Here is a 26,328-nt window from a genome sequence, read left to right as displayed (position 1 = left end):
TGATTATTATATTACTCATATGTGGTCATAAAACACCAGTCTGTGCATTTTAATAATGAAATAAAAATTAAATACATAGGCCCTATGTCACTAACACCTTCACCATATTTAATCTTTTGATTACTGTTAATCCTTATTTTTAAAAAATAATATTTGGCCAACTATTTCTATTTAAGGCAAACTCAGTTCTCTACCATACTAACATCAGCAACAATTTCACATAGCTGTCCTTCTCTCATCTATACTTGCACTAATTACACATGCACAACAAAAGTCTGTAACGAACAGCTTTCAACCCAAGGCCTTCTGTTCTAACATTACATTCCATTAGAAATGAATGGTATACTTTAAGTATTTAGGTTTGCTCCAGAAACACACTGGAGCAAACCTATAATTTACGTTGTAAATAATTTACAACGGTTACTGAATCCTTTCTAACAAAAGTTATCTGGGCTTGGTATCTGTAAAAATTCAAGGTCAGTTTAGCTTCAACATCCATTCGAACAGCTCCTACTATAAAGTCATGTGTTTACTGTCTCACATAATCTCCTAGATATTTATTTACTTTTTTAAAAGACTAATTTATAACTAAATCAGACTTCCATAACCACAAGATACCTGCCAACAGCTTCTGCCAGGGTTGGTACATCTTGACTGTCTCTTTGTGGCCCTAAATGTGTTTATGAAACACCTATATTTTAATGTTCAGAACCACCAAGATTTCTCTCCCTTGTCAAAAGAATCAAGAAAACCTCAATCATTATTTCTTCTTCTTTTGTTGTTGCTGTGTAGGACCCATGACACCAAACTCTCTTTGTGTTTAGTACTTACAGCAATGCCAGCATATAACAGCCATTTGAATACTTGTTTTATTTACTCAATTAACAAATATTTAATAAGATAAATAAAACAAGACAAAGTCCCGTGATCATGGAAATTACTGTGAGTAAATACAGTTGACCTTTTGAAGAGGCAATGGGAAAGGTCAACACACAGCTGCTTAGTGTAGGCTGTGACCTCATCTGAGGTTGCATAACTCAAATGGAGGTCACAAAAATTTGGCAACAGTAAAAGGTTCCATGTGCAACAACCAAAGCTTGATTAAAAAACAAACAAATAACAAGCACAGTTTCTGGCAGTAATTTCCTGTGATGCATCACAGACTTCACTGCAACCATGGTTCTGAAAACATAACTCACATTGTGTATATGCCTTCATGTCATGCGATGCCAATGCAGTGCCTGAGACACCATCGCTCAGATTCTAGACCATGAATTGCAATGTTTTAAATGTATATAAAAACTTTTCTGCTCTTACAGAAGCATAACAGAAATCAATGAATTTTAATATTTTCCTATCATTTCTCAGCATTTAAACATCAAATTAGGATATTATTATGTTACATTAAGCTCAAATATTTTATTTAAAAGTTGTTTGGTCGGGCAGTGATGGCACATGCCTTTAATCCCAGCACCTGGGAGGCAGAGGCAGGTGGATCTCTGTGAGTTCAAGACCAGCCTGGTCTACAAAGAGAGTTTCAGGACAGCCAGGGATGTTACACAGAGAAATCAAGTTTCAGAAAAAAAAAAAGTAAGTGAAGATGCTCTATGCCCTGCATTGCCAAATATTTAGGCAAGATTTAATTCTTATAGAAAAAATATACCCATATCAATAGTAAGCAAATTTACATTTATCTTTAATGAGTGGCAAAATTATTGTAAACCAAAGAATTGTTTTTAAATAAATATATGATTATTATTAAATGTTTGATTTATACACATTTTAAATACCTATATACCTGGGGGAGGGTGTCACATGAAATCCTTGGGCAAGAAGAGATCACAAGTGGAAAAAGTTTAAGCAGCTCTGAGAGACAATAAGCTGAGGTTACCAGATAATTGCTTTTTACTGTAAGACTTTTTAAGGAATCTAAACTGGGGAGACTAAATGGCAGTATTCAAAAACAACTGACCTCGGTCATTATGATTGTTACCACATATACTACTTTCCTTCAAGTTCCATTTAATAAGGATGTTTACACATGAATTAAATCAAACATGATATTATAGTTTTTTAGCTACCAAGGTGCTAAAAAAGTAGCTCCTAGAAAACAATTCATGAGCACCTTTCAAAGATTATAATACATTAAAGCATCTGCCTCTATCAAAATGAAAGCAGCTTCACCCAAGTTAATAGCCTAACAGTAACACAACAAAGGTCAACAGCTATGAAAATAAATTCAGTGAGTCAGTCTTCAACCCACTATTTCTGAAGTCCCTCTTTCAGAAATGAAGCACTGTATCTACTTCAGCTACTCAGAGTTAGACTGTTCAGAATATCACAGGCCTGGAGAGATACCTCAGGCCATAAAGCACTTGCTTTAACTGAATTCATGTGAAAGAAAATGGGGCCTGCTGACATATGCTTGTAATAGCTGCACTAGGGAGACAGACAGGTGGATGATTTCTGAGGCTCCTCTTCTCAGTGAGTTTCAAGTAAGAAACTGTCTCAAACAACAAAGTGGATGGATCCTAGATAACGACACAAGAGGCTGACCTCTGGGCTCCACATGCACATACACATATGTACATGCAACTGTACATGTATGTATACACCCAAAATTGTATCCATTTATAATGTTAAATTGCAAAAGAATCCAGAAGGGGTTTAAGACAAAGAGCTTAGTATGTACCAAAGTTAAGAAGGAACCCTAAAGGCTCTATGTGACATTTATACATTTATGTATTGTAGAGCAAACTTGTTTTTTTATTTAGCCACTTCCTAACTGCTGTGTTAAAAAAAATCTGTGATGGCTACATTTAAAATTAATGCCTGGGTAGATCATCTATAAATATCATATATCTATACTCACTCCAATCCATTGCTAAAGTTCCCCACTACTGCTTTGGGACCACTGAGAAAACTCAAGAGTAACTGCCCTTCCAGGTCTTAGAACAACTAATGAGAATCCTGCAATTTCCTCAGAAGAGGAAAATAGAGGTTCCCTGAGAGCACAGTGGGGAACTAACGTGTGATGGAGACAGAAGCTTTAAGAGCAGCAAACACATAGTACACCTATCCCATCATTTTAAAAGCAGGGCTATCTAAAGAAAAGTCATACTGAGAAGCTGCTTCTTCTTCCCCCCTCCCCCTCCTCCCTCCTTCTTCTTTTTAAGACCAGATTTCACTGTGTAGCCCTGGCTGGCCTGGAATTTGCTTTGTAGGCCAGGCTGGCCAGAAACTCAGAGATCCCATGTCCAGTGCTGGGATTAAAGGCATGCACCATCACACCCATCCTGAGATTTTAATCTGCTTCTGAGTTGGCCATTCTTCACTACTGAATACTACCTCAAAACCACTGCTGATTTTTTAAAAAATTGAATAACTGCTTGCTAGCTGTTGAACTATCTGTAGAGTTACCGTGTGTGTGTGCATGTGTGTGTATGTGCACACATGTGTGAACTCTATGTAGATCAGGCTAACCTTGAACTCAGGTCTGCCTACCTCACCCACCAAGTTCTGCTATAAAAGGAGTGCCACCACATAGGCTAGACTGCTACTCAACTCTTAGTTCACACTCCTATATCTGTCCTTTAGTAAGGAAAAAAAAAATCCAAACCAAAACCAAAGCCAATCCTGTATTTAAAAGAGCAAAATGGCAGGGCAAACTGGAACCCCAGAACTCTGGAGACTGGGGCAACCTAGGCCATGGTGAAATCCAGTCTCAAAGGGGAGAAAAGAAGGGAAAGAAGGAATGAGAAAAGGTGTAGGGAGAGATGATGAGAAGGGAAAGCAAGCCACAAACCAATCAAAAACTAGGATTTTAGTCACAACATCTTGTCTACATCAGGCAAAGAACAGAAGAGCAGCAGAGACATGATGCCAAACTGCAAACACTTCGCTTCTTGCCACAGAACCAAGAAATGTATTATTAAAGAATCCTGTTTCATATTAGAATCGATTTACGTTCAAAGTTAAAGATTTTTGTTTCTAAGTCTTAGACCCTAACCACCTCTTTGCCACTTCGTGTTTACACACTTGCTCTAAAATATTAACAACTTCACAAACAGTCTGTTTAACAGTAATTAGAATTTTATCTAGTTAGCACAACAGTAAAGCATGCCATAACACAGATGGCAGAAGACTTCCTCCTTTCCTCATCTGTGTCAAAGAACTTCTATTTCATGATTAAGAAATCTGCACAGAAAGAAAAAAAAAGAAAAGGCATTTGCACAGGATATTAACAAAATACAAACTACAAACTAGCAACAGAATCATTTTAGTAGGAAAGTCTGTACAGCAAAATCCTTGGTTATTTCTTAACATAAAGATTTTTCTTAATGACATTGGTCAAACCCAACCAAATACAAGGTTAAAAAATCAGGATGGACAGAGTTTGCACTATTGGTTTGACTTGGGTCTTTAAACCACAGCAATTCCCTAAAAAGCACAAGTTTCCAAACTGTGCAAACTGGGACCATCTCAGCAGCATTTAAAAATCTCAATGTGCAAATCACACCCCAAACTCAGGTTTGAATATGAGACAGGGGTGAGTATTCTTAAAATTCCTGAGTAGGTACACAGGCTCATTCGTAGCAATTTATATTATCAGGAGGCTTGGCAACTGGCACTGGCTCTGCCACCAACAAGCTTGGTTACATCTCTATGCAGCTATTTCCTCATCCGGAAAGCGATTTCTAATATCTAGCATGCTGTGAATCTAGGATGATATTCTTTAGTTATCCTACAAAGACTGAACTGGTTTCAACATATAAACTATGCCAAGGGAGTGGACAACAGTAACAAGAAACAGTTGGAATCTATGGTCTTTTAAGAGTTTAGTTTTACAAGAAAAGATTATTTTATAGTATCTATCAAGTTCAGCTATACTTCAACTGCAGAGATTTTTATATATCCACCTCCTTCCAAGTCATAAAATATATCTATGTTGGAAATGTATGAAAACTTGAATTATCTTAAAATATAACAAACTTTTGAATTTCTATTAAAAATCTACATATTTTCTGATTTTTTTAAAAACAACTTTCCTACTTTTGTTGAGCTCTTACAGATATAATTTTAACTTCTTTTCTTGACAGCAGTGGTCTGATTGCTTTCACACAGGATCTTACTATGTATCTCAGGCTAGCCTCCAACTCAGCACCCTCCTGACTCAGCCTCCACAATGTTAGAATTATAGGCATGTGTTACTGGGCATAGCGTGACTATAAACTCTATTAACATTCACTCATTTCATAAAAGGTAATCACGAGAAAAATAGGAACATGGGTACAAAGCATGTTATCTAATAGTCCTAAACGAAATTGTTATCCTCAGCCAGTTCTCTTACAAATGAATGCTACCAGTTATGAAGATGCTTGAAAAAAAGATTAATGCATGCAACCAGATGAGCATCTTACAGTACCAGTATCTGAGAACTGGGTGGCAAACTTTGAAGATATCCCTCATGATCCTGGCTCTCCGGTATTCACATATTTATGTAATCTCTTCTTTCTCTACGAGTAGGATGGACCTAGTAACCTGCTGACAAAAAATAATGATGGAAGTGACAGGACACCACTTCTGTGACAAGGTTATTAAAGTCTGATGTTCCTACTACCGTGCTCTATGCTGGGACTCTTTCTTGCCTTCTTGCTTGCTCTGACAAAGTCAGCTCTCATGCTGTGAGATGCTTTACAGGTACGAATGGCAAAGAACAGAGAAGGCCTTTCACTGCAGGCAGTCTGAGAAGAAATGAATCCTGCCAGCCACTGTATGAATAAGCTAGGAAGCAGATCCTTCTACAACAAAATTGCCCATTCCCTTTAATCTTTTTAACATTGCTAGAAATCAATCCAGGGCCATGCCCATGGTAGGTATTTGCTCTACCACCTAGTTATACACTCAGCCTTTCCCACTCTCTCTCGAAAACACACTGTTTCAGGCTCTTTTCCCAAACTCTGCCTAATGTTCTCCAAATTACTAATTAAAATAACAAATTCCCAGTTTATTCTTACTTTATCCATGAGCAGCAGCTAACAAAAATAACCTCATCCTGGAAGCACACAACTCCCAGAATATCAGCTCTACTAGCTTTATTTTCATTCTCCTTAGTTGGTTCCCCATCTCTCTACCTGAGCCCTGGAGTTCAGGTTCTCCTCTTGCACCTATGCTTATTCCCGAAGAAGTCTACCAAATTATTTACAGTCTGATCTTCTCTCCACAACTGTTCTCTAATATACACAATTACCTACTGAGCACATTTTACTTGCACATTTAATATGCATTTAAGTTCAAAATTAAAGCCTTTGATTAGCTTTAGCACAACCCCACCACACATAGCCTCCTCCAGAGCTAGTCTTCCTTGTTAACAACACCAAATTTCCAGTTGCATAGACCAAAAACCTCAGTTATCTCTGTTTCTTGCCTCTTTCTACCCCACCTCTAATTCTTTAGTTGTTGGTTTTACTTAAAATCTAACCTCTTAAAAAAAAATATCCACTTCTATGAGGCTCACATGGATTATGGCAATATTCTCCTAAACTGTCTTTCTGCCTTGAGCCCTCAAGTCTCTGTTATCATTAATAATTAAGTCATGTGGTCACTGTGTTCAAAACTTCCTAATGGCATCATTCTCAGTCAAAAGGCAAAGTCCCAACCAAATCCTCTCATTTCCCTGACCTCTACGGCTCTCTCCAGATCTGATTCTAATTCACTAAAGTGGCTATTTTCTTCCTTGGACACTCGAGGCACACTTTCCATAGACAATACACTCACTATACCTGGTAATGGCAATGTTCTTTCCTGAGTTACCCATATAGATTACTCCTTTGGGTCTTCAATCAATAGTCACTTTCTCAAGCCTGCCGACCTCTAATCCCTATGTCTCTCAACCCTCTATACATTCCCTTTCTCTCCTTTTCTCTGTAGTATTTACTAATACACTGTATTTTATCTTTTATTTTCTAATTCCATCCATTAGAATGTAAGCACCATAAAAAGCATGTATTTAAAAATGAATATAGCAATAGGATAGGATTCCCTCACTGATCTATGTCAATATGGCAAAATAATGTGAGTAACTTCAAAGGTACCAAAATATTATATTCATATTTCAATCATTGATTTACATTCTGACAAGTTTATCTCCCTAGCTATCATTCTAACATTATGTTAAGTTAGAGTGTATTCTCCTGAATACATACATACTAATTAGAAGATGAATCAGTTCAGAATCAACCAACAAACAACTAGATTGTTAAAAAATAATAATTTTCCAGGTGCAAGGAGATAGCTCATTGGTAAAAGGGCATGAAGACCTGAGTTTGAATCCTTAGCACTCATATAAAAAAAAAAAAGCCAGGTATGGCTGTGCATGCCTGTAATACTAGCATTGGCGGACGGAGAGTCAAAAAGAGTCCAAGAGCTCTCTGGTCAGTTACCTTACCCCAAATTTTGAGTATGGTTTGGAGACAGGTGGGAAGAGTCTTAAACGAAGACACCCCATATGCTGCTCTGGCCTTGGCATGTGTGCATATAGGAACACATGCCCACACACTCACAAACATGTACCACACACACAATGCATACATATGTACACAACAATAATAATTTTCTATTGATAATCCAAGATGGAAATTTCACATACATTATGTCACAGAATTCAACAATTTAAAGATATTATGGACTAGGAATTAAAAGAGATGCACATTTTCAAGTAATTTCTTTAAAAAAAAAAAGGAACCTTTAGCGGTATTTAATTCTTTCACATTGAGTTACATCTTCTGTTAAAGACACACTGGTATTTACATTTATTTCCTAATCTAGACATTATTTTCATTTTTCTTTTTCTAAATCATCAGCAATAAAAGAAATACAATATTTAGATGAGAAACTAAGTCCACAATTAAAAGCAAGACTTAATCAAGCTGAGCTAATTTTATAAAGTTTTTACACTTGTGTTATAGTATTACACATTTCCGAAAGCACGTTCACTTTCACTATGATCTTCATATTGACAGGTAGGGCAAACAGTACCACATCTTCCCATACCTTCCAAATACACATGATATTTTACAGAAGGAAAAATAAGGCTTGGGCTTAACTAGTTTGTTCAAAATTACAAAGTTATATACAGTCAAGTTGAACTACAAATGACTAGGTTTGTTGTTGTTCAATTTAAGCCTATTGTTTTCTACCCCAACGCATGCCATTACTCAATGACTAAGGACACGGCCAAACAGATCCACTCAATTTCCTTTAGGAGTGGAGATTTTCATATTCCTATTTATTACAGAAATGCTTTTAAATGGTACAAATGTGTTAACATCCTTATTTTAAAAAATTAAAAAGACCAGGAAGTCAGTGAAGTATTAAAAACTGAATATCCAAAACAGTATAAACACAAGATTACTTTTACACAGAGGATCAATATTTAATAGTTTCACACACAGGACCAGCATTTTAGAACCTTTGGACCAGCAAACAGAGACCAAATACCAGAGCAAGTGCTCAATAAAAGTATTTAACAGAAGCCATTCCAGCTAAAATCATTTTATTGCTGTTAGAGCTCCTATCACCATCTGAATATATCAGCAATCCTGAATAAGAATAAATTATTTTTGCCCTTCTCTCCAAAGATTTTAGTTCAGATAAACAAAGGTTCTAGAACTCATTTCATCTGGATTTCTTTCTATTCCCTTTAATATTCTGAGGGAGGCATTCCTTGACCACTCCAATTTCATGAATGCACCACAGCAAACTAAAAGCAAGTCTAGAGCCAAATGACACCCCCAAAACACACACTGTATCCCATCACTAGAGCCTGGTGCACCTTGCTCCTTCCTAAAGCTCCTCTCAGTAGAACCTGAATCTTCTGAGTCTTCACTAACACATTCACTGACTGACCTGGAAGCTAACCTTTCTTCTACTTCCAGTTAAACTGACTGAGTTCCCTATTATGTAAGGCTATCTGGTTTGGGCTTTTTTATACTTAATGTTCAAACAGTCATAACTGGAAAAGATAATAGCTGATATATATAAAAGTCATCTGTGAAGCAAACCATTCTCTCAAATGTAAAATAAATTAAAGATACTGTAATTCATTTGGTAACTGATTTAAAGTGCAGTAATAAAGACAGGGATTAAGCTACAGAGCAAAGTTTGGAAAAGAAATGGAACAACGCTCTGCTTACTTTTTATAGCTATTTTTCTCTGACTTAGATAGATACTCCTGAAAGATTTGGAAGGAGGCAAGCTTATGAGGGAGACCTGTCTTCTATGCTGAATGTCCAGAGCTAAACTGATTAGAGGAAATAAATGGGCAACTGCAATAAAAATCCCTATTAATGTTCACAATCAGTCCTGGAAAAATTAACTTTAGTCTTGGGAATGGCATTTTTTCCCCAGACAGGGGTCTCATTGTGGGGACCCAAAAATGTGAGCCGATTCCACCTTGCCTGAAGGTCAGAGAGGTTGAGCTTATTTTTGCTTTTTAAAGTTGTTGACAACAGGTGTGGCTACAAAACAAGATATCCGGACCTAGGCTGTGGTTACTTTGTGTTTTCGACATTAAGATGGACCAGAGGTGGATCCACTCCACTCTGACCAAAGGCCAGAGAATTTGAGCCTACTTCTGCTCCTTCTTTTAAAATAGGAGGCTTGATCTAGGGTGGGCTGCCTTCAGGATACTTGGTCTAGGGTGGGTTCACTGCCTAAATAATAGAATGCTTTTCTCATGAATTAATAGCTTGATGTCTCAAAGTATTGAAACAAGTAATTGTTCTGGTTGTTCTTTGTATCATATTAGTCTTTTGCCTTCTTCCCCGCTTTGGTATTGGGGTATAAAAGTGTATGGAAAAATAAACACGAGCAGACTCAGTACTCAGAACTCAGGATTTGCTGAGTTACCCTCCCGTTACTATCCTATGTCTCTGTGATTCCTTCTTATCTTTGCTCCTCTTCTAAACCTCATGCCCCTACCCTGGAATGTCTATGGTTGGACTGCAGCAGAAGTTACCCCCAAAAGGTGGCTCACGACATCTCACTATGTAGCTCTGGTTGTCCTGGAACTCACTATGTAGAACAGGCTGACCTCAAATTCACAGATTTGCCTGTCTCTGCCTCCCAAGTGCTGGGATTAAAGAAAGGCACGTGTTACTATAACCAGCTACTTACTACCCAACTTTTAAACACTGTAGTGTCTCAAATCTTAGTCTTGGGATCTCACTTCTCTACCCTTTCTCCCTCCATGAAACCATCCAATCTAATCTCTTTCAATTTCCAAACTTAAATTTCTAATCCATCCCCCCTCCTTTTTTCCCCAAGATTCAGGGATCTGCAGGTTTGGTTTTTTTTTTTTTTTCAATTAGAAGCCTAATATGTATCCCAACATTACTATATCCAAAACTTTTATCTTCTAAAATCTTTTCCTTCAGTTTTATCCATCACAGCAAGCTCTATCCTTCTGGTACTCATGCTTAACCTCCCACTTTTTCTCATTCTCTGCACCCTGCTTTCTCACCTTGTCAACAAATACTGCTGACCTTATGCAGTTACTTATTACCGCTATGTGATCTAACAGCCTCTCACCTAGATGAGCACAACAGTTTCCTAAATGTTTGGCTGTTTCTGTTCTTGTTCACCTTTGGTCTTTCCTCCCAAAGTGGAAAGTTTTTTAAAAGTTCAGTCATAATCACTATTCTGTTCAAGTCCATCCTTCCTTATCCCTTACACTAAAAGCTAATATCCACAGTCACTGTGGTAGTTTGAACGTAACTGGTCCCCACAGTTTATAAGGAACGGTACTATTAGGAAGTATGGATTTATTGGAGTAGGTGTGGCCTTGTTGGAGGAAGTGTGTCACTGTGGAGGGTGGGCTTTGAAGTCTTCTTTGCTCAAGCTGCTCCCTGTGTCACAAGTCAACTTCCTGTTGCCTGCAAGATGTAGGACTCTCAGCTACTCCAGCACATCTGTCTGTATGCTACCATGCTCCCCATCATGACAATGGACTGAACCTCTGAACTGTAAGTGAGTCACTCCAATTAAATGTTTTCCTTATAGAGTCGTCAGGGTCATGGTCTCTCTTCACAGCAATAAAAACCCTAAGACAGTCACCTTCTAAGATCTTGCTTGACCACCTTTCTGGGCTCATCCTCTATTACTACCACTCCATTTCAATGATAGGTTTCGCTCAACTACCTCCAGCATGCTCCAGCCAGCCCTGGGCCTACAGTACCCTGTATTGTCTGCATACATCATTCACTGACTGCCTTTCTGCTGTTTAAAAGTCACCTTGTCAGTGACTCTTCCTAAGGAGCCTCTGAACAAGTGCAACTCTTCCCCACACTCCCCTTCCTATTTTCTCTTCTTCATCACTTACCATCAAACACGCTTTATGTCTTTTATCCTTATGGTTGCATCTAAAATGTATGTTTTATAAAGACAGAAATTTTTGCCTATTTTGTTCACTGGTGTATTTTTAGGACCTACAGTAGTGAATGGCATTATACAGTCATATACATATTTGATAAATGAGTAAAATCATAACCTTCTTTCAGATGAAATTATCAACAAAAAAAACATTATATTGAAAGGGGCCATGGAAAGTTCTCAATTTTCTTATTTTATAAACCTAGTTAAGAATGGCAGTTAATGCGGAATCAGAACTACTGATCAGTCTTTTCTAATCTTTAGCCCCTTAGAAACGCATAAATATAAATTAGTCAACCACAGACACTGTTACAGCAATGTGAAATGGACAAAGAAACCATCTTTTATTCTTTGTATAGGCTTGTTTATAAATCTCCATTATATTTTCTGTAAATTATGTGCTTTTAGGGGGCTGGAGAGATGGCTTAGAGTTAAGAATATTCATTGGTTTTCCAGAGGACCTGGATTTGATTGCCAGCACCTACATGGCAGCTCACAACCATCTACTACTCCAGTTTCAGATGATCCAATACCCTTTTCCTGCCTCCCAGGCAGGCACCAGGCATTCATAGTGCAGACATACCTTCAGGCAAAATACCTACACACTTACTAATAATACATTTTTTAAAAAGTATATGCCTTTTAAAGCCTGAGGTTAGGATGATGGATATGACTATAGAAGGATGACCCAGAGGTGTGTGTGTGTGTGTGTGTGTGTGTGTGTGTGTGTGTGTGTGTGTGTGTGTGTGTGTTGAGGGAACAGTTGTATATGTTGACTATGGTAATGACTGCAAAACTAATGTGAAAAAATTTGGTCTTTATAATACATAAACACAAAATACATGTAAACAATGATGTAATCCTGGGAAAGTATGCAGACAGCATCATGTCAGTGTCATGGTTTTCATACTGTACTAGAATGATATATAATGCTATATATATATATATATATATATAATATATATATATATATATAATATATATATATTACCAGAAGTAACGGTAAATGGGACTTCTCTGTATCAAGGCTGCAACTTCCTAAGGATCTATAAATGTTTCAATATTTAAACACAAACACATAGCCACTGAAGCAGTATGAATAGACACGAACGAGTGTAGCATCTCAGACTTTCAATTTTCAAGTCCTTTTTCTTCAGTCCCTATAGAAGCAATTACTCCTTTTTATACATATTCTTTAAGTAGATGCACAGTGAATAATAAATGTTTCACTGTGTGCATACAGATACACACATATACAATTAATTTTCTTATACAAATACTGATGTGCCATAAACATGCAGTTCCCCACCCCCATAGTCTGAAGAGTGAAGCCAGGCATGATGGTACATCAGGGGGTCAAGGTAGTCATAGCTCTTTGAGTTCAAGGCCAGCCTGGACTAACAAGTTCCATGCCAGTTAAGATACATAGGGAGATACTGTCTTTAAAAAAAAAAAAAGGTGTCTGAAAATAATCCCAGGAATTAACACTCCTATTTTTCATTTTATGGCTATATGACACTTCACTGTGCCATTATTTTTAAACCGGATCATATTAAAAGCCATTTATGGTTTTTGATAATATAATTAATACTAAAATGAACAAAGGAAAATCCTTTAAAATGACTAAATTAAAAAGCATGAGCATTTATCATTTTAGTAAGTCAACTCACCTTCCAAAGAAATTGCGCATGCACCCATTCCTGCCCATGGTACAGAAGAAGAATTCTACACATCCTTGTCATACTGCTCAATCTTTGTCAATCTGGTAAGTGAAAACTGCCCTTGTTTAAATCTGTACTTTGATAACAGAAATTACCTGTTTTGTTTTCTTGGTTTGGTTTGTGCTCTCTGCAACCAGGCCTCAGTCTGTAGCAAAAACTAGCCTCCATATCGCAATCCTCTCAGTAGCCTGAGGGCTGGGATTATAGACATGTGCCACCTTGCCTGGATCAGAATAATTTCTTTCAAAGAGCACTTATGTGTGTCAAGGATTGCTATGAGAGCTTCCTGTGTAACTCATCTAATTCTCATAACATTCCGTTGAGAAAGAATTGATATGTTTTAATTTTATTCATGAAACCACAAAGTAGTTTTTAAAAACTTGATATTTAAGATTACACTTCAAGTGAGAAAATGTACAAACCCAAGCGTTCTTATCTTGACATCTAAACATGAAAAACAATATCTTAAGGCTTTTTAGCTTTCAGCTGGTGTGATGACTCAGTGCATAGAGGTGCTTGCCACCAAGTCTAATGGCCTGATTTCAATCTCTAGAATCCATAAAGAAGAGGAAGCCAATGTCTACGTGCTGTTTTCTAACCTGTACATAGACATACACAAACAACACATACACACAGAGAGAGACAGAGAATGAATGCCTTCCTATAGCTTTCTAGGAAACTTTTCCTATATTTAAAATCATTTGTATTTCTTTTAACATGACATGCATGTTTATGGTTTCTGCCATTTTTCTATTGGTTCTTTTTGTTTATTCATTAATTTATAAATTTATAAGCTATCTCTGCAGTAGCAGAAAAATTGGCCTTTTATAGTAATGCTATTCCTCCACAAAGTTAAAACATATATGTACTGTGGACTCCAGCCATTTGTACTAAGTATTTATCTAAGAAAAATGACAACTTTATCCATATTAGATTGATATACTACTATTCATAATAGCTATATTTATAAGTAAGGTTTTAAAGAACTCCCAAGTCAATAAATAAATGATTAAACATTTTGGTGTTTATGTATCATGAAAATTTACTACTCAACAATTTAAACACAATGACAAACACAATGATGCACCTTGTGCTGACTAGTTTTATGACAATTTGACAAAAGACAGAATAATTTTAGAAGAGGGAACCTCAATTGGGAAAATATCTCTTACCAGATTGCCTCTTGAGAAACTTGTTCATTTTCTGGATTGGGAAGGCCAGCTGACTGTGGACAATACCACTCCTGGGCTGATAGTACTAGGTGTTATAAAAAAGCAGGCAAAGTAAGCCAGTAATCAGTATCCCTCCGTGGTCTCTGTATCAGTTCCTATCCTGCTTGAGTTTCTGCCCTGATGTCCCTTCATAATGTCTTACAAGTTGTAGGATTGAATAAATTATTTCCTCCCCAAGTTGCTTTGGTTTTTCATGACAGCAATAGAAACCCTAAGATACACCCCTATAATACTAGTTTGGGCTGCTATAAGGAGATTGTGAGTCCAACTTGGGCTACACAGTGCCATACCAAGCAACATAGTGAGACAAACATCAGTACCAGAAGAAATCAATGAGACAGACAACAGAGAATTTAAAAGTAATTATGTCAAATAAAATAAGAAACAGATCGCTCTTCTCCAAATTACATGGTATCTGACTGATTACATTCAAATAAAACTGGAGAAAATGCAAAACCACCTACTGACCAAAGGCAGGCCAGTGATCTGAGTTGGTGGGATATGGGTACATGAAGAGACTTAACAGAAGGATTACATCTAGACATTTCTGGAGATGGTAGGTTTATTTACAACCCTGAATACAAAGGTTTCCAAGTACTCAGAGATATCTCTGAAAAAAATTATTAAACTGTATGCTTTAAATACGTAGAATTTATTATATGTCAACTATACCTCAGTGAAGTTATTAAAAAAGCAGGTGTACTAATATATTTTCTTGATGTAGTAAATAAATAGTGGTATTTCATTTCATTGACCTCATTTATGTTCACCATATATAACACAAGCAAATGTCAAACACTGCTTCTAATTCTGCTTTGAAACCTACTTCTCTCATTGTCATAGTTCAATTTGACAAGGAGTATTCTGACTCTCAGAAACTAGTACTCTTTTGTCTATGTATTTTATGTATATAGGTGTTTTGTTTGCATGTACGTCTGAACATCAGAAAAAGGCCCTGGAGTTGATGAGAATCACATGAGATGACAGTTACAGATGGTTGTGAGCTACCATGTGAGTGCTGGGAAATGAACTCAGGACCTCAGGAAAAACAGCCAGTGCTCATAAACACTGAGCCATCTCTCCAGCCCCAGAAACTAACTTTTTAAAATTTTATTTCTATTTTTGTTGTTGTTGTTGTTGTTTTTAGAGACAGGGTTTCTCTGTGTAGCCCTTGCCATCCTGGAACTTACTTTGTAGACCAGGCTGGACTCAAACTTAGATTCAACTGCCTCTGACTCCCAAGTACTGGGATTTAAGGAATGTGTCACCACCACTGGGTAAAACTAACATTCTTATCATTGTCAGCTAAATCTTGGGAAGCCAACCTGAACAACTTTCTGGTTTGGGCAAATATGGCATGCTGAGACAAAACAGAGAAATAAACTTACTGCAGAGATGGAGAAAACACGATTACCCAATTCTTCTATCTTAGATCTTTGGTATCTCCATATGGCTTCAGTCAGTCACTGATAAACTCACTAATACAGCATGTGGCATCTGCTATGTATTAGACACTGTTAAAGTATTGGGAATAAAATAATAGGCAACAGGGTTCTGTGATAATAAAGACAACTTAATGGTATACCTTCAAAATCACTGGCTGACTTTAGAAGTTAAAATTATGTGTGCTTAACAATAAATTTATGTAGCGATAGCTGTTTTATGTTTCTTAAAGGCTTAATTCACTTTATTTTTATCATATAAAAACTCTTATTTGGTGGTCAGAGCTGGAGTCTCTGAACAGAGACTGCCAAGGGTTTTTACAAGGTGGTCAGTGAATTCCTGTTAAGGAGACTTGGTGAACACAGTCTCTTTCCAGAGGTTGGGGGTCAGGTAGCTGTAGGTCTTAGAGATGGCATCAAAGGTGGCCTTGACAAAGTTACTGAGGGTGGCAGCGCAGCCCCTGGCTAATGTGTAGCAGTCATAAATACTGGTCATCATCAGTAGCTTCTTGGGCACAAGAGAGAGATTATGCCAGTGTCCTTGGGGGCAGGGAAGACATGTACCAACACAGAGCCACACTGGCCTGTCACTCTGCAAGGAACAGTGTGGGGCTTGCCAATTTGTTCCCCCAGTAGTATCTCCACACAGGGACAACAGAAGGCTTGGCCAAGATGATGGCCTCTCAAATGGCAGTGGCTACCTCTTTGAAGCACTTAACACCAAGACCAACATGACCACTGTAGTCCTCAATAGCGACAAAAGCCTTGAACCTAGTCCAAGAGCCAGCCCAAGTTGGCTTCTGCACTGGCATGATCTTTAGAACCTCATCCTTTAGGGACATGCTCAGGGGCGGGGATTCAATAATCTCAGATTCCTTAATGGGCAGGGAGAACAGGTAGATCTCCTCCAGGGAGTTGATCTTCATGTCCTTAACCAAGTGGCCCAGCTTGGTGACCAGGATCCACTCTTTGTCTTCAGCTTTACCTCCATGAGCCCCATGGCCACAGCCCTAAGACTACTGCCAAATACTCCATGGAACACCAGAAGATCCTTCTTCCCCAACTCCCCTGTTCTCTGGGCCCTTCCACTGCACCGGTGTCTGCTGTTTGGTGCAGGGAAGGAGGGAGGAGGAAGAAGAAGAAAGAAGAAAGAGGAGGAAAAGGAGAAGCAGCAGCAGCAGCAGATCAGCAATGTAAAAACAGCTTTTATTTGTAGTCTATATTGCAGTGTGAAAAAGGACTTTAAAAGAAGTTTCCTGGAAAACTACCAGATCACACTAGTATTTAACTCCCATTAAAATATAATAATAAATGTGACGATGAAAATATAACCTTATGCCATATTTGGCTTTTCCAGTGACTGAATCACCCAGCTGTCGTTAGTACAATTACGTTAATATATGCTAGAAATTTGGCTTCTAAATATGAGCAAATGAATATAGTGTTACAAAGGAGACAGAGACAGAGGAGCATGGGGCAGAAATCTCAAGGTCCAAATCAGGAGCAGAAGGAGATGGAGGAGCACGAGCAAGGAACTCAGGACCGCGAGGGGTGCACCCATACACTGAGACAATGGGGATGTTCTATCGGGAACTCACCAAGGCCAGCTGGCCTGGGTCTGAAAAAGCATGGGATAAATCCGGACTGGCTGAACATAGAGGACAATGAGGAATACTGAGAACTCAAGAACAATCGCAGAGGGTTTTTGATCCTACTGCACGTACTGGCTTTGGGGGAGCCTAGGCAGTTTGGATGCTCACCTTAGGAGACCTGGATAGAGGTGGGCGGTCCTTGGGCTTCCCACAGGTCAGGGAACCCTGATTGCTCTTCGAGCAGATGAGGGAGGGTGACTTGATCGGGGGAGGGGGAGGGAAATGGGAGGCGGTTGAGGGGAGGAGGCAGAAATCCTTAATAAATAAATAAATTAAAAAAAAACTGGGAAAAAAATGATTAACTGACACGATAGTATAACACAACATTATACACCTAGTTCTGATATTTTTCTAGTAGATGTATGCTCAGAAAATTCACACAAGATATTTTATTTTTAAATTTTAAGTAAAATAGTAACTGAAGAATAGCAATTTGCATTGCAGGGATACCTGACACACACCCACAACCCTACCCCGCTTCCACCCCAGATGAAGTAGCAACAAAATCTTCTCATAGTGGAAGCCATTAGAGTCACTGAAGGCAAAGAGTGCTTTTATACTTGTCCCATGTTTTCCCTGAGTAAAAGTCAATGGTAATAGATGACAATGGTGGTTTGATTTTAAGGCAGGCTAAGTGGTGACTCCCCATTAAGCATGATAAAGAATTTACAGGGAGTAGAGGATCAACTGATGACTGTAAACTAACTTCCACTACAGCTCAATTATAGACATATTTCTCAAACACACTAAAATACATTCTATCTTTTTCACTAAATTATTTGTCTATACTAGTATGACAAGGTAAAAAAAAAAGACACTGGCATGGACAGAGAAACAATCAAAAACGAGGAAGGCTGATCAACAGGGCAAGTGCTTACAACGAAGCCCCTGACAACACACAAGGTGGAAGGAGAGAACCAACCCCTAAAGGTTGTCTTCTGAACACCCCCATGGTAGGTATATGGATACCCCCACAACCCACACACACCTCCTACACAATAAGTAAATTTAATCAAAAATTTTAATTGTGGGAGGATAATATTAAGAATATAGGGATGAACTAAGTCTGGTAGCACAGACCTTAATCACAGCTATTAAGGAGGCGGAAGCAGGAGGATCGCATTTCTTTTAAATATAATAGTTAACAAACCATAAGGCCTAATTTCAGAGACTGATAAGTACAGATGTCCCTATTAATATGTGATATTAGATAAATTCATAAATGTTACAAGTAAATGAAAGTAAGTGCCTAAGAGAAAGTTTTGGCAACTGGCATTATAGTTGATGAAGAAATTTTTAAAGTAACAATAATTACAAAACCAGGTTGGAACTGGAAAGCTCCTTAAAGAAGCAAGCACTACGCAGCAGGTGTTTTAATGCACATGAAGAAAAGAGTTCTTTACTTTCATTTAAACTGCTGAGAAGGTCTTCATTATGAAGCAAAACCCCATCTACTCCCCTCTAACCTTCATTCTTGTCCCTACTTACCTCCTCTGGGAATGCAAGGTATATTTAATCCTCTGAGTACCACTCAAGTTTGTATGTTTCACAAAATTACAGACTTGAGTCAGGAAGCACCTTAGACATTATCCAAATACCCAAATTAAAACGCATTACCATGATGTGGGAGTGTCATATATCAATCTGTTGATTTCCTTGGTTAAGCAATAAAGAAACTGCTAGGCCCATTGGATAGGCCCACCCTTAGGTGGGTGGAGTAAACCGAACAGAATGCCGGGAGGAAGAGGAAGTGAGGTCAGACTCCACAGCTCTCCTCTCCAGAGCAGACGCCTTCAGAGAGACGCCATGCTACCTGCTCCAGGGAAGACGCACACCATGCCCCAGCTCCGACCCAGGATGGACTTAGGCTAGAATCTTCCCGGTAAGCGCACCTAGGGGCGCTACACAGATGATTAGAAATGGGCCAGAGCAGTGTTTAAAAGAATACAGTATCTGTGTAATTATTTCGGGTAAAGCTAGCCGGGCAGGGCAGGCGGCTGGGGTGTTTGGGGACGCAACCCTGCCGCCGCCGTCCCTATTACTACAAATGGCGCCCCACGTGATGGACTAAACCCACTTAAAAAACCTGAGAAGGCTTAAAAATAAGGGAGAGAGAGTTTAACACAGATTTTTGCTGTTTGTTGGTGGCGTGCTGTAGAGAGATTTCCTGATTCGGCAACAGCAGCAGAAAAAACGCTGTGTCATTTCAAAGAGTGGCTTCCTGGGGCTGTGCCGCCAGTGCAAACTCTGGCTTTATGTTTGTGTTCCCGCTTGGGATCTGAAGGAGAGTGCTCTGAGACCTTGACGATGACGCAGAGCTCCCTGCCTACTCCTGGGCAGAAGGCAGAATCAGGCTTAGGCAGGCAGAAGAGCATGGCGGATTCCTGCTGCCATACAGAGACGTGTTTTCAGACTGCGCAGTGCTCTGCGTGTCAGATTTGGATGTAACTTGGATGAAAAGAATTTCTGTGCTGCACGCTCAGTCTCAGAATTAAAGTGCTGAGTGCCGCTCCTACCTGGTAGCCCCAGAGCTAGCACAAAATGGTACGTCCTCCATTTTGAAATTTTCCTGACTCAGCTTCAGCTGCAAATCCCTGCAGCTCATTAAGAGGTCCTACCACGAAACACTTAAATGGTGTTGACGAAAAGCTGAACACATGCTTTTCGGTTTTCAGCCGTAGCAGGAAAAAAGCTGCGCGTTTAAAAATGCCGGCTTTCTGGGCCATCCTGCCAGGGCAAACTCTGACTGTTTGAGGCAGGAGGGCCGGCTACTGAGAGAGGACTTGAGTGTTGTCTGTTGTAGCTTGCTGGCTGGCAGGGACCTTGCAGCCAGTACCTCAGCCATGAGGCTGGAAAGCTAAGGAATGGGCTGGATCCAGCCGTCAAAGCCACGCCTTTAGTCCTACTGATATTGCTTGGTAAATTAAAGGCTCTTGTGGTCAGAAAAAGAGAGATATACAGTAAAGAGAGATTCAAAGACAGAGAAAATTTCTGAATGGTTTAAAGTGTGTTAAAATATATGCAAGCTGAAAGTTGAAGTTCTTAAAGCAAAAAACAAAAAAGGAAGAGAGTTGTTGTGTGCACACGCCTTTAATCCCAGTGCCTAGAAGGCAGAGACGAACAGATCTCTGTGAGTTCAAGGTGTGGCAGCACACGCCTTTAATCCCAATGCCTGGGAGGCAGAGACAGGCGGATCTCTGAGAGTTCAAAGACAGCCTGGTCCACAGATATACGCTCAAAAAGCAAAAAGTTAACTTAGGAATGTCTCAGCTTAGATTCTTAAGCGCCTAATGATTTAAAGGCGCAAATCAAAAGTGCTCCTGGATAGTAAAAAATTGCAGATTCACAATAGGACAGATTCAGACCGCTAAACGAGTCACACTGTTGGATGAATGTACGCTGGCTTGGGAGAGAGAAGAAAAAGAATATAGAGAATAAAGTTAATGGTTTAAAAAGAAAAAAAGTAAAAGTAAAGTCTTTAAAGAGACAGAGTACAGATAGTTATAGATATAAATAAAAATAAGCCGCGTAAAGATGAAAAATTCACAGAGAGTCTGGATTCTTTGTATTATTGTGTTTTCTTTAAAATTTTTGACTGTGAAGGAGCTAAGTACAGAGAGACATTTCATTATATGGGCTGCCAAGTGGAACCAGAACGGATATCATGAGGGTATGATTTCAGAATTTGGATCTAAGGATATGATACTTTGGAAAAGAGATTCTTCTTTTGTTTTCACAGAGGATGAGACCCTGTTCATTTCTTCTATTCCGATTTGGTATGATGGACCACGTCCTCCTGAAGGGTTGCTGTGAACATCTTCAGAAAATTGCTTTGCTCAACTGCCAACTGAGATAAACCTGGCACACAGGTTACACCCTAAATAATCTGATTAACGACGCCCCCATTCAGCAGGAAGCAGTTTGGAGAGAAAAAACTGCGCCCATGTTCCCAAATATGGTTTATAAATGTTCTTTTACATTTAAAGGGGGATATGATATAGGTATGAATAATTTGCATTAGTATAGATTTTGCTTTATTTATAGAGATTTAAGGTCAATTTTGTTATATGTATAAATGTTTCTGATGTAACTTTTACTTGATAACTGTTTTGTTATATGTAATTTTGCTATGTTAAGGTTAAAGCCTTCCTTTTTTTTGTTTAAACAGAAAAAGGGGAAGTGATGTGGGAGTGTCATATATCAATCTGTTGATTTCCTTGGTTAAGCAATAAAGAAACTGCTAGGCCCATTGGATAGGCCCACCCTTAGGTGGGTGGAGTAAACCGAACAGAATGCCGGGAGGAAGAGGAAGTGAGGTCAGACTCCACAGCTCTCCTCTCCAGAGCAGACGCCTTCAGAGAGACGCCATGCTACCTGCTCCAGGGAAGACGCACACCATGCCCCAGCTCCGACCCAGGATGGACTTAGGCTAGAATCTTCCCGGTAAGCGCACCTAGGGGCGCTACACAGATGATTAGAAATGGGCCAGAGCAGTGTTTAAAAGAATACAGTATCTGTGTAATTATTTCGGGTAAAGCTAGCCGGGCAGGGCAGGCGGCTGGGGTGTTTGGGGACGCAACCCTGCCGCCGCCGTCCCTATTACTACATTACCACTATCCCACTGAAGTCTTTCTTACTGGATGAACAACATGAAATACCTTGATTACTTTCCAAGTATCTGTTTCAAAACATCTTTCCTTTATGATTGTTCTCCAAATAAATTACTAATGTCCTCTTTAAAATATGGCAAAGAGAATTAAAAACCTAAGCTAATGCAAAAAAGAAAATGATAATAAATATGTTCTAGACAATAGACAAATCAATGGAGTTGAAGTAGATGTTAACTTTGGAGATAGTTAAACCATAGACACATTACCTTCAAACAAGAAGTCACACTCAAGTTAAAAACACTTTTTTGCTTAAGATAGATAGATAGATAGATAGGTAGATAAGTAGATAGGGAGGGAGGGAGGGAGGGAGGGAGGGAGGGAGGGAGGGAGGGAAGGAGGGAAGGAGGGAGGGAGGTGTTTGCCCTCTAAATCTCCTACTCTGTATCTGTGAAGTCTTTAAAGTCCTTAATTGTAGATCACAGCCTTGTCAAAAACCTATGCATCAAATTCAAATGTTTCAAATATTTTCTTAAATACAGGCTATTGTTCAAATTATTAAAAATATGATTAGATGAGGATCCTGATTCTGTATATGAACTAGTACTCTAATTCTGAAAGACAGACATTGCAAAACAAAAAACAAAAAAACCCAAAAACCTTCTGTATGGGTGAGGAAAGCATCTTAAGGCATGCCACTAAGAATGAATGTGCTGCTATTTCATTTGTGTGTGTAAGTATGTGTGAGTGTGGCATAGGCACACTGGTGTACATACCTGTGTGTAGATGTAGATGTCAGAGGAAGGCTCCTGGTGTTGTCTTCTAACACTTTCTGCCTTGTTCCTTTGGAACAGTATTTCTTACTCAACCTGAAGCTTATGTCTCCCTCTGACTAGACTGGCAACCATGGAACCCCAGAGACCTTCATGTCTCCACACCCTTTAGTGTTGGGGTTTACAAAAGCGAGCAAGAGTCATCAGCTTGTTACGTGGGTGCTGAGATCTGAACTCTGATTCTCATGCTTCACAGTAAGTGCTTTTCAACTACTGAGTCATCTCTCTAGACCCTGCTGCTTCATTTTAACATGTTTATTAACAATTAAACTTTGGATAGGGTCTTTTAATAAATTACAAGTACCTACCTGTGTTATTATTCAAGATATACTTTTTAACTTGCTTACAAAAACAACAGAATTGTCACATGCTATGTGTATCTTTAGAGGTACCTTTCTTTGTCTATAAATGAGAACTAAATAAAATGACATATATAAAACACTTAAGCCAGTGTCTAGGTCATATGAGAACTCCAATTCTGATATGTACTGCCACATTAGTTCTGCTGTCCCTACCAGTTTATCTACCCTGGCCTGGAAAGAAGAGACGCCGTCAGAACCTGTTCTAATTCTTTGTAAGCTCAAGCTGATTCCTAATGATCGGAACCTTCTTTGTAAATACAAACAATACATGTTTAATAATATAATAATCTGTTCAAGGAAGGACATCAAACTTACCAGTTTGTTAATAATATTATATTCAACCTTTGCTTGTTTTCCAACATTGTACACTTCAGCAGCTAACACACTTTATATGTAGCAGGTATTCCCACCAAAAGTTGTTGAATTCCTTTTTCAAAATTGTTCTGGCCGGGCCATGGTGGCGCACGCCTTTAATCCCAGCACTCGGGAGGCAGAGGCAGGCGGATCTCTGTGAGTTCGAGACCAGCCTGGTCTACAGAGCTAGTTCCAGGACAGGCTCCAAAGCCACAGAGAAACCCTGTCTCGAAAAACCAAAAAAAAAAAAAAATTGTTCTGTGTTTCTTGGTTTTGATAAATATACAAACTAAGTTGCTAGCTTTAGGGGATGCCAAGTGGTGGGTATATGGCAAAAGGAATTCTCTATTCAATTTTATAAAAACATACAGTTTCAAAATAGAAGACTAATGCTGGGTGGTAGTGGCTCACACATTTAATTTCAGCACTCAGAGACAGATTTCTGAGTTTGAAGCTACCTGGATTACACAATGAGTTCCAGAAGAGCCAAGGCAACACAGAGAAACTGTGTCTCAAAACAACAACAACAACAACAAAAATTGAACATTAAAAAATGTATAACATTTTCTACCTCTAACAAATTCTTTTTGTAACCCCCCCCCAAATATTACAGATTTCTATTAGGTATAAATTCCTTAAGAGGCCCCACCACTTTATTATCCATTTTGAACAGGACACATAAATTCCAGTAAACAGGACACCTGATATTATTCCTACTGATCTTGAATCACACAAGATAGTTTTCAGTAAATAAATCATCCCTAAATTTTATTTTTAGAAACAGAGGACTTAAAAAAAACTTACTGACAAAGCAAGTATCTTCTCTCTAAACTATTAAAACACTCTAGACTCCAATTAAAACTTTTTTAAAAGGCATATTTTATTATTTATTATTTACTATGTGGGGATATATGCATGTGTGTCTAAGTGCCCATAAAAGGCCATAAAAGTGTATCAGATTTTCTGGAGCTGGAGTTAGTTGTAAGCCACCTGTCATGGGTGTTGGGAACTCAACTTAGGTCCTTTGTAAGCACTCTTAATTGTTAAGCCATCTCTTCATTCCCCATCTGACTCTTACTGCTCAAACCACTTATTCAGCAATCACATTTAAGTCAAGCTTAAAACAATCTTTGATGAATGATACAAAATTACTACTATATTACTAGCATGAAAATCTTATAGAAATACTACTTAAAAATGTTTATACCAAGGGCTGATTAGCTTTTTAATTAGGCAAATAAGAGTTTAGGAAAATGATGGCTTTTATTTGCAATTTTTCTACCTCAAACTCTCACTATTAACTAAGAATATCATGAAAATTCTGCTAAAACTTAACTACAAGCAAAGAAATACTAAAACGAGTTTTCTCCCTAAATGTTCTTCTGAATACCTTTTGTACTTTAAATAATTTCTTTTAGATATCAACTTTCTAACTTTTTAAAATTGGCTTTCCTTCTAAGAATAGTACTACAGAATCGGTACTATAAACAGAAGTGCTACTGTCAAAGAATTGATCTAATAATAAAAAGAGCTAAGGCCACTTGTCTTATAGAAAATTACTGCCAAATGCTGCCAGACCCTGCTTTTCTTCCTTCTGGGCCACTAGCCAAATACTAATCATTTTTAGACCCTTTCTAATTTTTAGTACACAATATGATATACCATACCACATCTAAACCAGTCAGTATTTTAGATGAATGTTCTTTAAAAGTCATCTCATATTCTGGCATATACACACACACACACACACACATATGCATGGACACACACGTTACGTACATACACACTTATATGCACACACTAACACACGTACACACATACATTACATACATAGTGTTCCATATCTACTCGTTTACACTGAAGATTCAGCCAACCCAGGGTTGGAAGTACTGGGGGGAACCATACACGGAATGAACATGTACAGACTTTTTTCTAATCATTATTTCCCAAACAATAGAATCTAATACCTTTTTGTATAGCTTTTATATTATATTAGGTGCTAATAAGTAACCTAGAGAAGACAACTTGGGCACTATACAACTTTGTATACAAGCCATTATTCATAGATAGTGGTATTTGTGGGGCATCCATAATTAATCCTTGAGCATCCTGGGGAATGGATGCATACACATAACATCTACTATCTGTAGTACACACAAAAACGAGATAATAGTGACTACAGCTGAGACTCAGGCCTTTGAAATTTTATGATTTTGTGATAACCATTCAATAATTTTCTCTATTTTAGGGGAAAATGAGCCAGGAGTGATGGTACACACTTTTATCTGGGTAGGGTCAGACAGATCTGAATTGGAGGCCAGCCTGGGTCACACAATGAGCTTTCTAGTTTGAAATATCCCCTAAGACAATGCTTGAGGAATTCTTTTTAAAATCTTTCTTGTAACTATTTTAACATTTAATTGTTCTTTTAAAAGTCAATTTATGGCTGGGCAGTGGTGGCACATGCCTTTAATTCCAGCACTCAGGAGGCAGAGGCAGGTGGATCTCTGTGAGTTCATAGCCAGCCTAGTCTAACAGAGCAAGTTCCAAGACAGTTAGGGCTACACAGAGAAACCCCGTCCGAAAAAAAGAAGAAAGAAAGAAAGAAAGAAAGAGAGAGAGAGAGAGACAGACAGACAGAAAGAAAATCAATTTATGATGTTCAATTTCATTATAATCAAAGAAATACAAAGTA

General features: G+C 38.4%; 1 protein-coding gene and 1 pseudogene across 2 annotated transcripts in view; both read right to left on the bottom strand.

Moving 5' to 3' along the window:
* Glce (glucuronic acid epimerase) overlaps positions 1-26,328 on the bottom strand; it is a 75,556-nt gene that overhangs the window by 43,086 nt on the left and 6,142 nt on the right. The window lies entirely within an intron of this gene.
* LOC142846755 (small ribosomal subunit protein uS5 pseudogene) lies at positions 16,094-16,800 on the bottom strand (annotated as a pseudogene).

This window comes from Microtus pennsylvanicus, chromosome 3, assembly GCF_037038515.1.
Source record: "Microtus pennsylvanicus isolate mMicPen1 chromosome 3, mMicPen1.hap1, whole genome shotgun sequence".
Lineage (NCBI taxonomy): Eukaryota > Metazoa > Chordata > Mammalia > Rodentia > Cricetidae > Microtus > Microtus pennsylvanicus.
Note: the sequence above shows the minus strand (reverse complement) of the source record. Positions and strands in the feature narration are given on the sequence as shown.